Source organism: Centruroides vittatus, unplaced genomic scaffold, assembly GCF_030686945.1.
Source record: "Centruroides vittatus isolate TY-2023 unplaced genomic scaffold, ASM3068694v2 contig_880, whole genome shotgun sequence".
In the NCBI taxonomy this organism is placed as follows: domain Eukaryota; kingdom Metazoa; phylum Arthropoda; class Arachnida; order Scorpiones; family Buthidae; genus Centruroides; species Centruroides vittatus.
This window is the reverse complement of record NW_027122572.1, coordinates 2,824,141-2,839,316: the sequence shown is the minus strand read 5'-3', so window position 1 is coordinate 2,839,316 and position 15,176 is coordinate 2,824,141. Positions and strand designations below refer to the sequence as shown.

General features: G+C 27.4%; 1 long non-coding RNA gene across 1 annotated transcript in view; it reads right to left on the bottom strand.

Annotated features, from left to right (window-relative positions):
• LOC136983322 (uncharacterized) overlaps nucleotides 1-2,407 on the bottom strand; it is a 28,548-nt gene extending 26,141 nt beyond the window's left edge. The window contains exon 1 of the long non-coding RNA XR_010882026.1: nucleotides 2,317-2,407. This is a non-coding gene — a long non-coding RNA (uncharacterized lncRNA). The remainder of the gene's footprint in view (nucleotides 1-2,316) is intronic.
• Nucleotides 2,408-15,176: the final 12,769 nt, after the last annotated feature.

The window sequence follows — 15,176 nt, the reverse complement described above, 5'->3', positions numbered from 1 at the left end:
TTTTTCTGTATGTATGGATATTAGTTTATATGGAGAGCACGATTTTGCTTACCCAATTTGGAGCTTAACAACTGCTGCGCCTTTTGTCGAAAATTTCTGAAATTTTGCAGGAAGATTTGTATATTAGGAAGATTAATGCTATTAAATTTTAGTAGTTAGGTGTCAAGAGGTGGAGTGATAGAGACGGTTCCTGCGTCGTATCTGGAATGGGGTCGAACTTAATAAATTTTCTACTCGTTATTAGCATTTACTTTTTTTTTTATTTGTTTGTTTTTCATAAAACTCACTGTCTAACCTCAATATTAAGCTTATTGCTATTTTATAATAATTAACAATATAAAAGTTTTTAAATAAAACTTATAACAGATGACGCCCTCACAATTCTGAATGTTGTTGCCGGAGAAGTTACGCAACTCGTTGCTGGAATTTTGTTTTTTTATATAGTTATTTCGAACATTCAACGTTGGATGAAGATAATTCATCTAATTTCGAGTAGTTTTGGTCATTGTAACGTTGCCTTTTCTAAAAAAAAATTGTGATGAGATTAACTTCTCAGTTTGATTGACAATTGTAATTACACTCTTTTTAAGAAACAGCTTAACTATTCTTTATGTGCAAACCTTCCAGAGAAGTAAATTAAATTTTTTTTATAGATAGAGTATTTAGATTCTATCCAATGTCAAAAACAGAAATTGAGCAATAAATATTTAAGGTTGAAAGAACAGTTGCTGAAGGTGAAACTTTTAGAAATTTCCAAAAAGCTTCACAAATGCTAGATTATTATTTTTTAAGTGAAACAATAAGCGTTAATATTATTCCTTTACTTTAATTATGTATTAATTAAATATTATAATGATATGACTAAATGAGAAAATATTTTCGTAGAAAAATGCTTGTCTTAATTATACTTTGCACTTTTAAATTTCTACTAAATGCTACATTTATGAAAAATTAAGTTAAGAAAATCAATTCATAAAATCATATAATATTTTTTATTTCTTCAAAACTATTATTTTCAGACGTTTTTTAAATTTTTATCTTAATTTTTTTTTTAAGTTCAAAATATTTGCCGTACCAACTGTAGTTAGAGTTTACATTCCAAATCTATGGAGCAAAATAGAGATTGTAAAATAAAATTTAATGCCTGTAACGAGTAAAACTTATTTAGATACTTGAACACGGCTTGTTTAATTTTGCCAAATTAATAAATTGACAACTGTTTGTGATTTGCAAAATGTTCAGTCTTTGCACTTGATAATCGTTTAAACATAGTGTTGCGATTGCTTATTATTATTATAGTTACCTATAGACGATTATTAATACTTTTCTTCATCACGAAGAAAGATTGATGTTACTTTTAACACTAACAAAGACTTTCAGAGATATTTCTTTCCTGCTACGTCATTGTAATGTATGATTTATGTTATTTCTGCAGATAGAACGACACAAACAACACATTTCTAAATATTATTTTCAATAGGTAAAAAAATAAATTTTCGTGTTTCCGGTTAATAAACTAAAAATACACATATTTTCTGTAAAATTTGTTATTATTGAAATAAGACATAACTAAAAATAAAAATAAAAATAAGGAGTAATTCGGAATAATATATTAAGAAGTATAAAATGAATTTCAATTTATTATTATAAGATTATAACTTTATATTTATAATCTTATTATAAGATTATTATAAGTATATATTAACAAATTCATAACAAATCATTAAATAGGTTTTTCTTTTTTTCTTAGAATTAATGGCATTATTTGTAAAACAATCATGCATTTAAAATTTCAAAATATAAATTCAAAAACCGGTACAGAAAATCCTGGTTAGTTCGAAATTCGAGGGACGAAACAGTTACATTAGTTACGTGACATTCGTAACTGATGTAATTTATTAAGCAAACAGAATACGGCCACGTACAGAGAGCGCTATTTTCGTTAATTAATAATTAATAATAATAATAATAATTTAAATAAACTGCAAGTAAACAGCACGTATTTGGTGTTTACGTGACACGTATCTGGTAACTCCTCACAGGTTGCCAGATAGCCACCTATCTGGCAACCAGTAAGATTCTTACCGGTTACCTGCTGGTTTGCCTACACGTAAAGTAAATGTAGCCCAAATTATTTTTAAAGTGGCCCAAAAAATAGTAGCCTAGAGCTCTACTAATATCTCAATCTGCTACTCGTAGTCCAATCTTTCAATCTCGAAAACCAGCCGTATTTTATGAGATGAGAGGGAAAAAAAGTAGTCCACGGTTAAAGTGACACTCGAAAATGTGTCACTGTAAAAGAAAAGCCATATTGACCAGATTAGAGTTGTTCTTGGTCTATTGTTCTCTTATAGCAAGGAGGCACTTCGATCTAAACGAACGAGTTGACATATGCATATCACAGTTCGAACAGAATTTTTACTTTCAATTTCGAAGTAGCCGTATTTCGAACTAACCGAACTCTTTAACATGTAAATCTCTATATCTCCGCCCGGACAAAAGTACAGTTACGAACTAACGAGGGTTTCCTATATGACCAACGAGTAAAAATACAGGCCTAAATAAAAGCTTGAAAACATATCCAACACACATGATATCAACCTACATTAAAACATCTTATTATATCATTCATGCCAATGAAAAGGATACAGGAATATATGCAGATATCGTAAGCACTTCATGGACACTCTCAAAAACAGTCCAAAAATTCCTTTTATTATTTTTCTTAAAGTATTTATATGTTTAAACTAGATATGCGAATTACTCTAAAAGCTGTAACTTTTTGTGTGTAACACGCTCTCATTCGTTTGATTATGCTAGACAAGTAAAATGTAACTGAAACGTATTCATAAGAATTAAACAATTGAAAGAGTTCAGGAGTCAATTTATTAAAAATTGTCAATGCCATTTGGTAGATCCTATTGCCCACACCCTTTTTTGTATAATATATATATATATTATACAAAAAAGAGTGTGGGCAATAGGATATATATAAATATATATATTGATATTTATATTTACTTGTTTGTTTGTGTAAATGGTATGTAGGTTGTATATTAAAAAACAAAGTAGCGGAAGTTAGAATGAAAATAGGTTATAATTAATGTAACTTTAAACAAATTTTTTTGGTTTAATGAAAATTTAGTGCTATTCTAATTGGAAAAAAGTCATAAAAGACGTAAATAGCTAACGATTTCATTTTTAAAAATGTAACTACTTAATTCGTTAAAATTCATGAAACAAATTTAATCTTAATTCATTTTTACAGTAACATAATCATTAAATAACATCAATTTAAATAATTTTATTTCAAAACGTAATGTTTAGAAAATATTCTTTATATTCTATCCGTTAATTGTAATTTAGACCAACTCATTGATTTAAACTGTATTAATTGCATTCAACGTTCATTTACAGAAAAATTTTCATTAGAAATTTGTTTGTGAGAAGACTTATTTCATTTCCTCTTTAGATAGGATCTCTGGTTTTAATATCAAATAAAATATCTCGAGCATGGCACATAATCGTTTGTTCTAGTCTTAACTACATTACTAACTGACTTCGATTGGATACTCAAACTTTGGTATGACTAAAAATAGTTAAGGCTAGACTCCCAGTTTATGTTGACAGAAACATTTTCGTTAATTTACGTGAATCTCAATACATGAAAACAAATTGCAGATGTGTACTGTAATGATATGAATAATCCTAAATAAATGGCATTTTGACAAGGAATACAAAAACAAGTTTTTATTTATTTTCTGTTTAATTTAATTTATTTATATAGAACAAAATCTTTAAACTTCTGAAATTTTAGATAAAAATTTTTATTTTCAACTTTAGAGTAGATAATTATTTAATAAATTAAATTAACTTACTAATTTAATCGTCACACCATTGCTACTGGCTTGTCGTTTTTAATAAAAAAAAACTAATAAATTATTTTCTTTATCAAAAGTTGTTCCTAGATTTTCGACACGAAAGATAATTTGTTAATGATAACTGCTATCAAAGTGATGAAAACATTTCTTCAAGAGATAGTGCTCGATGAAAAAACAGTAATAAAAACGTCTCTAAATTATGTTTAATATCATCCTGTCTTATCTAAAATTATATTAATTTATTAGAAATCATTTTTTCTTCTTTTTTAACATTCTATCCAGGCGATAAGGGTTGATACTAGCAAAATTTGTTATTTTTTCTTTTGTAAATTCTAGAGAATTTATCAATGCGTGAATTGTGTCATTAGAATGTATCCATTTTTAAATTATAACAGTATAAAAATAAAAATTCTTTTCATTTTTCGCATGAAATATAAAATATAAAAGTAAATTTTATATATAAAAAAAATTGATTTGTCTGCAGCAAGCATCCTCCTCCTAATTTACTATTTTAATTTAAATTTTCAGGAATTTTTTATTATTTTTCTAAATTAATGAAAATACATTACGAAAAATAAGATATAAAGTAATATACCGGTATACATTATTTTATTTTTCTAACTTTTAAAATGCTTAGATGATAAAATATGTGTTTTAATTACATTGTATTTATTTTAATTTATTATACGTGAGTAAAGTCTTCATCAGACATAAGATTACCACTCTCTGAAATCGATAAAAAATACAACCCTGTAAAAGAAGTAAAATAGGGCCTAGCTTTTTAACAGAATATTTTAAACAGTAAATGATCTAAGTATAAGAGATTTTCAATGTCATTCGTGTTTTCAATACTGTGGTAAAAGGAAGAACAGCGCGAAACGTTCTGATAATTGAGTGTGCATAAATAAATTACACTTTGAGTCACACAGGGAAGAACAGATAAAGAAAGAAAACTGAGGCAATGTCGTAAGTTAATAGATTAAATGTGTAGTAAATTACTGAATAGCTTTATAACGAAAGTATCAGTGGCCGGAAACCAATTACTACAATAATCAAATAAGCACTGAAAGTTTCCGAAATAAAAGCTCTCAAAACGGTGTTTTCACCTTTTTCCGTAAAAGAAATTGCGTCTAATGTCAGTGATTTTCATTTATTTACTCTTTAAATGTAACCTTACCAACAAAGGTGATTTGAAGATCTCAAGACGACTTCTTATATAAGAAATTACAGGTTTTTATTGCGGAAAGAAATATTTTTAAATGATTAGAATTGAAGTTTAGATTAAATGTATTAAAATTATAAATCATCATGTTAAAATCATTTTATAGAATTAGTAGTAGTGCCTTATTACTTGGATTCTTGGGTATGTCTGTAAGAGGTGAGAAATTAATAAAAACGAAGTCGTCAATCTTTATCAGATTCGGTGTAATTTTATTTTTTATAAAGCAGGCATGGGCAAATGCGACTCTTCTTGAGTTACATGCGGCTCTTGCTGAAAGTGTTAATTTCTGTTTTTAATTATTATTTTTACAATTTTATATTTATAATTTTGTGGAAATATGTTTATTTAAAAAATTCAATATTTGTTTTATATTATATTTATATTATATAATAAAATCGCGCGCCTTACCGTACTATCTGCCACGACGGTACAGAACTGCGGCTCCCATGCATTTTGCAAAACTTACATTTCGGCTCCCACTGAACTCTTGCTTGCCCACCCCTGTTATAAAGTAGTATTTTATAACAAACGTAATTTATTTACTTTTAAGAATTTCTGCAGATTGTAAATCTTGATTTTCTTCTCTATTTTACACCTTCATATATTAAACTATTAAACTTTTATATACGAAGAAAATAGCTTATATATATTTCTATTTTATATTTTAAATAAAACACGTAAATTAGTAAACTTTGTAAAAGTAAAGATAAAATCATTCATTCTCTTCATTATGAGCAAACATCTTTCTTTATATTTGTGTTAATTTAGAATTTATTCCAGTAATATTTAAAGAAAAAATGAATTTTGTCATATTAAAAATTTTTTAAAATTTAATTTTTAGTAGTTTAATATTCTTTTCTTCATTAATTATTACAAGATAAACAAAAAATTTAATTGATTGATGAATCTGATACATTTTACTTAGTAAAACTTTTCAAGCTCATGAATTAATTAATTTTCAATTTATTTCCCAATTCATTATTAAATAACAGAAAATTTAATTGACTCGCATTTATTGTACGGTACATTATACATATTATTAAAAAAATTAAACTATTAATTTCTTTTAGTAGTCTATAATGAAGAAGCATTCATAAAATACTGTAAGAAAGATTTAAAAAAGGCTGCTATTATTACATAACATGGCATTGGAAAATTTAATAAGACGTATTTTCTTCGCTAGATTGAGGATAGTTTTATTAAATATAATACGTTGTAAATCTTTCTTTTTATTCATCTACATTTTTATTGGTTTATTTTTGTTTATCCTAAATAAAAAGGTTTTGTCGATCAACAATATAATAAATTGCTCTACTCAAAAGCAGCTGTAAAGCTTTCTATTTTGAATTCGCGCAGTTTATAAATGAGTTTACATTCCTTTATAGTTTAAACGTTACCTCCGAATAGAATCACTAAAAAATAAACTGTATTAAATTATATTCTGTTTTACAAATTGAACGGAGACTTTATCGCTTAATTTTACAGTATTTATCATCTACTAATCCCTTAATTCGCTTTTTTTCTTTATTGTTTTGAAATAAATAAATGTTTAAATTTAAATGCATTAAAGGAATTAATGTATTAGGTTTAATGTCATTATCAGACGCATAAGAAAATACATTTTGTAGCGTTCAATAAAATACCGTACGTCAACGAAGAAAGTCTACTTATTTTAAAATATTTGCTATACTATCTCAATTAATTAAAGGATAAACGTAATTTTATTTTATAGAAAATTATATCCCTAAATCAGGGGTGTCCAACCCGAGGCCCAAGACAAGTTCCAATGCTGCCCAATAAACATGTAAACAAAACCGATAAACTATTATTTATTTGTTTATTTACTTATTTCAACGGCATAAACTCAAAAACGAAGTTACACGAAGCCGTAAACCTTTAAACATATTTTATTTTTGAGTGGAAAGGAAATATTTTCAAATACTTGGAAATGTGTGAATGAGGAAGGAATATTAAATAAAGCTGGAGCCAAATTCGAGAAAAGGAGAGAAATGCCAAAAGATAAAAAGTAGTGAGAAAGGTTAAATAGACCTTCTGTTATGCAAATATTGACCTATAATTTTCCAACATTTCTCACTTCTTTATCTTTTGTCTTTTCTCTCCTTTCCGCATTTGGGTCTATAATCCTTTGAGTCCCAACTCCGGCTTTATTTAGTATTCCTTCCAGCGTTGCAAGATTTGGCTACTTTGCGCCAAATTTGGCTACCTTTTTTTAGTTTGGCGTAAGAAATATCGAACAATATTTGGCGTAAAAAATATTATTTGGCGCGTCGGCTACTTTTTTGGGCTACATATTATTTATAAATATATTAGTTGAATAAAAATGCTCTTTAAAACGGTGTTTCGTCGTTTTTTATTAATTAGAGACAAAAATAAAACAAATATTTGTGTTTTTCAAATAAATTTTTGTTTGTCTCCTTTATAATAAATGAATTTATCTATTTCTAAGTAAAAATTGATAGTGTCTGTAAAAGTAATTTTTTAAAATACACTTTTTCGTGATAAAGTTTTAATACTTATTACTATAATCTAGACATGTTAATCCTTAAATATACTTGTATATTTAAGGATTGGACCACAATATACTTGGGCCACATATGTATAATATACATGTGGCCAAAAACTCCATGACTCCTTCCAATGTGGCCCAGAGAAACAAAAAGGTTGGACCTTTTTGTTTCTCTGCCCTAGATTGAAAGTTTTACCGGAACATCCAAAATTCTAACAAAGATAAACATGGATTTACATTAATCGGAATGCCAATAAATTTTACTTAATTTTAAATTATCCGAATTCTGTAAACAGTTTAATCAGATGTTTACTGACGTTTAAAATATAATGCTTTTTAGAAAGAGGAAAATAATATGATTATTTTATTTCAGTTTTTAAAGATATATAAAATAAATAATATTTTATACAGCTTCTAGCAATGCTTTTATATTTTATATAATTAATAACATTTTGTTTCTGTTTTCAGTATTTCGAATGTTAATTTTTATTTTAAAGTATTTAAAATATTTTACAGTAAAAAACTAGACTGAAATGTAAGAAATCAGACAATCAAATCTTTTGTTTCATGGCGTTACATGAGACAAAAGATAATGAACATATATATGTTTATATGTAACAAATAAATAAATATATAATAAATACCTAGAATAAATTATTTTAATTATAAACTATATTTTGTCGAAGAACTATTAGCAAACACATTATAAAAGCTATTACTTATTTATATGAAAATATTGAGAAACATTGTTAGATTGGCTTAATGTTTGTCAAGAGTAAATTGTTAGTTTTGTCTAGAAAAATTTATTGCATTATTGAAATTGTTGATTCGAATTTAATAGTAGAATATATACAAAACGTTTTCTTTAATGTAAAATATTCAAAAAACAATTTATTTTAGTTTCAGATAATAAATTGTATTATCTATTGCATAAATCATTCATAAATTTAATCATATATTTCACAGAATGTTGAAGGAAATGCAACATTCTGTGAAATAAAGTGAGTGCAAAAGTGAGAATTTCTTTATGAATATAAACTGTCAAATATAGAAGAACAGTAATTAAGTATTGAAGAAAAGACTGTTTTTTACAATTATTTGTTTTTCACATAATAATATTTACGAAAAATTTTGAATTTTGTTTGTTATTCTATCTGCCATATTTGGGAAAGATAAGCTAATATTCACAAAAATTTCTTTAATTTAGTTATGTCTGTTATCTTTCGCTGATATTGTTGAGGAGATAATTATATAAAACTTTTCAAAATAATCTAATAAATGACATTTTAAATTTCTGGATAATTTTAAAATAAACTTACAAATAAATAAAAATTCTGTGCTATTTTCTAATATTTTTATTGAAAATTATCAAATTCATTGTATTAATTATTAAATAATAATACCAATATTGAAGTATAAAATTGTATTTAGAATATAATTAAATTTTGATAGAATTATATTAAACAAATTTATTTACAAAATCCGAATATATCCAATTTAACTGTCAAATCTCACCAATGTAAACATCCAATAATTATTTTCCTTAATTCTCCTTTTGAATTGTAATTTATCCATTAATTTATTATAGTTTTCATGATTCTTATTTAAATGTTCTATTTTTTAAAAATTTAATAAAAATGTATTAAAGAATTTAATAAATACCGTTCATATACCTTAAATCCTTAGCCAGTAGTAATAATGCTTACATATGATTCTTTAGACACGATCGATATTTCACGTTAACGATTTTCTTTACCCAAAACAAAACACATTAATCATATTCTCAATTTAAATAGATGCTTTTTCATTTAAGAAACAAATTTCAAATTTTATAATATAATTTTAGAAATTTTTATTAAAACACACAAAAATACACCTCTCACAATTCAATCGAACAGCATTTACACGTTTAAGATAATGAACCATTAAATCATTAACTTAAATAATCCTGAATTTATGTCGTGTAAATAAGACAATGTTAAACTTTTACAAAGTTTAACAATAATAATTTTTATAAGACATTTTAAAATATTGTAATAACGATATGCCAATTTCATTAACTAAGTCAAGGCATTTTAAATTAAGGAACTACAACAAAATTATCTTCAACGTTATAAATTTTAGCAGTTTGATCGAGAAAGGAATTACCAATTAGATCGTGGATAATTAAAAATAAAATACAAAAGAGTATTTAATTTCCTTTTAATGATTAAATACGTGGATGAATACGTAACTTAACACTTTTTACATTTAACAATGTTCTGTCTGCATGCGGTTCAAGTAAATAGATTCTAATCTCCTTCAATTAATTGAATTATTGTAGAATTAATAAAATTGAGTAAACGTACTAAAGTTATGTTAAAACGTAGTTATGTTTGATATACTTTAATGCAGTTAGTGCAACTGTTAGATTATATATTAAGAAATTGTTTTAGCTACATTCTTAATTAATAACTAGTAATCGGGTTTAAATCGAATTTTATACGTTTATTACATAAAATCTATCAAAACAACCCAAACAGTTTTGATAACATCAAGAACAGATTAATGTTATTTTAATAAGATATAAACAAGGACTGATGAAACGATTTTCTAATCATATTATATAAGAAACGTATATTAAAGCTAAAAAGTAATTTATAATTGAAATTATACACCCTCAAAAAATCAACTATAAGAGATTTAGGATTTCTTGTTAAAGCCGCCTTAAGAAAAACTACTGTAATTTATATCAAGAAAGTGGATAAATTCGAAGTGTGTACTAAAAATAGAAATTTTTTTTCTATTTGAAAAATATTATTTTTTAATTTTTTAAAGAACTTTCGTTAAAATTTTATTATTTTGTTTAATCGTTTCTTCTGAAACTAGATTAAATATCAATCCTACATCCACTTATTTTAAAACTTTGTTGTAAAAAATTTAAAGATACAGTTATATAAAAAATTAATGTGAATTTTTAATCTGTGAAAGAAGTAAATTAAAGTAGCTCTACAGAAATAGTAAACATAACATAAAATAGAATGTTGAAATAAAATTATTAATAATTATTTACTAATTAATTATCAATTTAGGTATAAATTAATGTTATTATTTATTGCCTGTCATATTTTGTATTATACAGTATATAATTTTCTGTCTTTATACTTTTTAAATTATGTAAACGATTTTCTAGATGTGATAATTAAAATTATATTGTCAATATATAGATTTTAGCCTGAATCACTGTTTACTCTTCCCGTTCTGCGTACACTAAGGAGGTTTTTTTCCCACATTCATCTACGAATTCTGCAGGCTGGTGGTGAGGAAAGGTCAAGACATCCGAGACAGACCACTCACAAAAAAATTATAAAGATCGAACTGGAATTTGAGCTTTAGTTCTTTATATGGAAACAGCTTTTATTTTTATATTTGTTATTGCTACAGTTTTGTTTACTTTAATAGTAAACAAAACTGTAGCAATAACAAATATAAAAATAAAAGCCAGTATAACAAAATTCTTTTGTACAACGAAACCTGATAACGTGACTACTGATGGGTCCAGCTCAAAGTGGCCATGTTAGACAGGTGGCCATCTTATGCAGAAAGAGGCAGTAGGATTTAGGTGTTCTTGAATGAACTCACTTAAGTAAAAATAACGAAAAGCCTGAATATGGGAAATTTAATATGAAATACAAAAACATACAAAGCAATTGAATATACAGTATTCTAAACTAAAACTCAGACAAGAAAAAACAATGCAATAAATTCAATATTTTCTGAGAAACTCATCAATCCTGGATTGCTTAAAACTTTGTTTTTTTTTTATCAGCTACAATTTTCTTTGCTTGATATATTGGCATAAAAACCTAAGGACAGCTAGTAGTCCCATACAGGGCCGGATCATCGCATAAACCAGTGATTCTCAAAGTGGGGGTCGTAAAAAATATTTGGGGGGTTGCTGAAAAATTGATGCCAGATCAATTTTTTTTTCAAATATTTTATAAATTTACTATAGATTAATGCTTAGAAATAATAGAAATAAAAAATATATAAAATAATTTTTACTTAAATAAATTGCACGTATAAATAATAAAAACAACATAAATATTTAAATACGAGCCTAAATATAATATTCATAAATTTGTGTGCTATTGGGGAATCCCCGAGTGCCACTCTCCGCCTAAACTGTGATAGAACAGCGTTGTCATTTGGAACGGTGTTCGCTAGCAGCGTTGCGTCTGTAGGCAAGTCAAGTTAGAAATACAGTAGAGAGTCGTTTATCGGAATACCGATCAACCGAAAGCGTTTCAGTCGGCAAATTCTAATTTCCGCTAGTGCTGTGGCGCAATATTTGGCTATTTCTGGTCTACTCCAATATTATTTTAGTTGATATGCGTTTTTAGCTGGCAGCACTGGCATGACCATGAGAGATTACTTAAGGACGCGCCAGTATTTGAACGAGGCTTTTTTCCCATCGTGGGTGGTAAGTATTGCTTGTTTTTCTGAGGGCTGCGTTGTGCTGAATCGGAACGTTTTGAGACTAGATTAACTTCCGAAATATAATGTTTTTTGTTTTTATATTTTTCAATATATTTATTTTGTTTGTGAAAAATAAAGAAATAATTTTTAAAAAAATTTCGTTAGTCTTAACATTGACAAAAATTCAACGCAAAGCGACACGCAACGGAGAGAAATTTCAACATGGAATAGATTATTTAAACAAAAGAAATTAACTCCTCCTGAATTTAAATTAACCCCCTCCCTCCGGGATGTTTTTCTACACATACTCATTCTTCGGGGTCCTTTGAAATTTTTAAGTGCAAAAGGGGGTCACGGACCAAAAAGTTTGAGAAACACTGGCATAGACAAATGAGAAAAATGTCTAGCGCCCGGTCAAACTGTCTATTTTGAAAAAATTTGTAAATAAGATTATTTAAAAATTCAGAAAAGTAAACTAAGATTATTCATATTTATATACTTACTTTTTTAAAACTATATTTGCTTTTATCTAAATTATCTTTTTAATTATTCAATTTCCTCTTATGGTAAAATATTATATTATTCAAATATTAATCAAAAAGGTTAAATTAAACAATTAATACCCTTTACAAAAAAATATATTTCCTTTATGACAAAAGAAATTAACTCCTCCTGAATTTAAATTAACCCCCTCCCTCCGGGATGTTTTTCTACACATACTCATTCTTCGGGGTCTTCGGGGTCTTGGGGGTTTTTCTACACATACTCATTCTCAACAATGGGTCTTGGGATGGCGAATGGAAGCCTCAAAAGAAAGGACGACTTTGCCGTGTGGAATTGTTATTTGCCTCGTACAGCGTGTGAAGGGACAGAAAGTAGACTAAGACCCATCTATGTATGTATGGTCGTAAAGGAAATATATTTTTCTGTAAAGGATACAATTTGTCCTGGCAAATATTTTATTTTTTACTAAACAATTAATATTTTAAGGTAATATTGTTATTGTATAACAACTTTTGTTAAACATTTAATAAAATAAATTTCAATTTTTTTAAATTTATAAACAAACTGTGCAAACTTTTCTAGAAAAACTAAAATTTATTGTTGAATATTAAATACTTTTTATTAATAAAAATTTTAGATTTGTTTTAGTTTTCACATTATTTAGTTTTGTTTTATATTTTTTGTGCGCTCTATTTCTTGTGGGAGAGGGAGGGGGCCCGGTAAGAAGAAAATGTCTAGGGCTCCAAAGTGGGTTAATGCGGTCCTGATCCCATAGAAAGAAACTATTTTCTCCAACATATCATAATCTTCCTTATGGGCTAAAAGCAAGAGCTTCTCCTATTCGTTATTATACAGGTCTCCTTCATCTTCACTACTTTCATTCTTTCCCGTAATGAAATCTTTTAGGGACTTTCAAAAACATCTGAATCAACAGATTCAGTGGTCACAATATCACGATCACAATCAATAAATTCTTCTTTCTTTTTCCAATTCAGTAATCAACGCAGTAACATCTGCAGTAAGACGTTCTTCTTGGTTTTCATTGTTATTTCCACCGTCCAAGAGAAAGCCAGATTTTTGAAAACACTTTAGAATTGTTCTTTCTTTACAGAATTCCACACATCTGATATCTAGAGGATTTCATCAAAAACATTAATTTTGGAAGCTTCTTTCAATGCAAAGTCGTTAAAGCTTTCTTCCGACTTCCACACAACTTCTTTTAGCAAGAGCTTTCGGTGAAAGCTTTGAAAGTTTTGATGACTCCTTTGTCCAAAGACTGTAGAATAGATATTGCGTTCGGAGGCAGAAATTTCAGCGTCATATTAGACAAATTTTTCACAAAACAAAAGCTAGGGCAATTATCCACGATTACAAGAATGTGCCGTTTTTGTATCCTTATTAAGGTTTAAACATGTTTTAGCCATTCAGTGAACGGCTTTGTATTCACCAATCACCAAATGTTTGAGTTTTTCGCTAGTGATGCTCCCACACAGAACTGTGAAACGTTCTTTTGACATTTTCCTGCCTTGCATGAATCGCCCTCGATAACAAGAGTGATCAGGAAGAGCTTTATAAAACAGGCCGTATTCGTCACCGTTGAAAATGCTTTTTGACTCAAAATCACCCGTAAAATCAGAAAATTCTTGCCTTGGAATCTTCTCACTATCGTAGGGTCGACTTCACTTGAATCGCCTATCATAACTTTTGATGAAATGTTATTCTTCACTTTAAAACTCTTTAAAACTACCCACATAAAGTTTTAAAGTTAGGTTAATTCAATTCTCTGGCAAATTTTTTTAGCTATTTGAAGCATGAGACCAGAAAACCTTAAATTTAGTTCCCTCATTTTAGTAAATCACTTCAGAGTTAAGGAATTTATGCCATCAAATTAAGTTGCCTTCTTCTTCCTACTTATATCTTCGGACTCAATTTGAAACCTATACAGACACTCGAACTTCTTTTTGATTTTATTTACGTCATCTTACTAACTCCCAACTCCTCAGCTGTTCGCCTCTCTCTGACTTTCCAAAAGTGTATCAGTTCGCACTTCTACCCAAGATGTAGCTCTTTATGCACCCTGGCATTGTGACGATGTCACAATAAATAATTGCTCGTTTTATTTAATAAAAAGTAATAAACATTACAGATGGATACTAGTCCAATCTTCTCTGCTTGCCATGTCCAATGTAAGTCCAATGCTAAGTCCAATGTCCAATGTAAGTCCAATGTAATGTACTAGTCCAATGCTCGTTTTATTCTTACGATATAGCTTTTTAAATTTAGTTATATTGATATAAACAAACGAAAATTAAATCTATGCTTATTGTATTATATTAACATTAATTGTAAAATAAAAATTCGTTTCATTATAAATTAGCAATACTTACTTAAAAGGGTGACCTGAGAAGTTTGTATCTTAAGCTTTTATATTTTATTTTTTATGCGAATAAAAATATCCACATAAATCTTTGTTATATTTAATTATTCATGTTTGTAAGATAATTAGTCATGCATTTTATAAAAGTTCTTTGCATGTGTGTTTTGAAATATGTTTAATTGGGTTTTTTAATGCTTGAACTGCAAA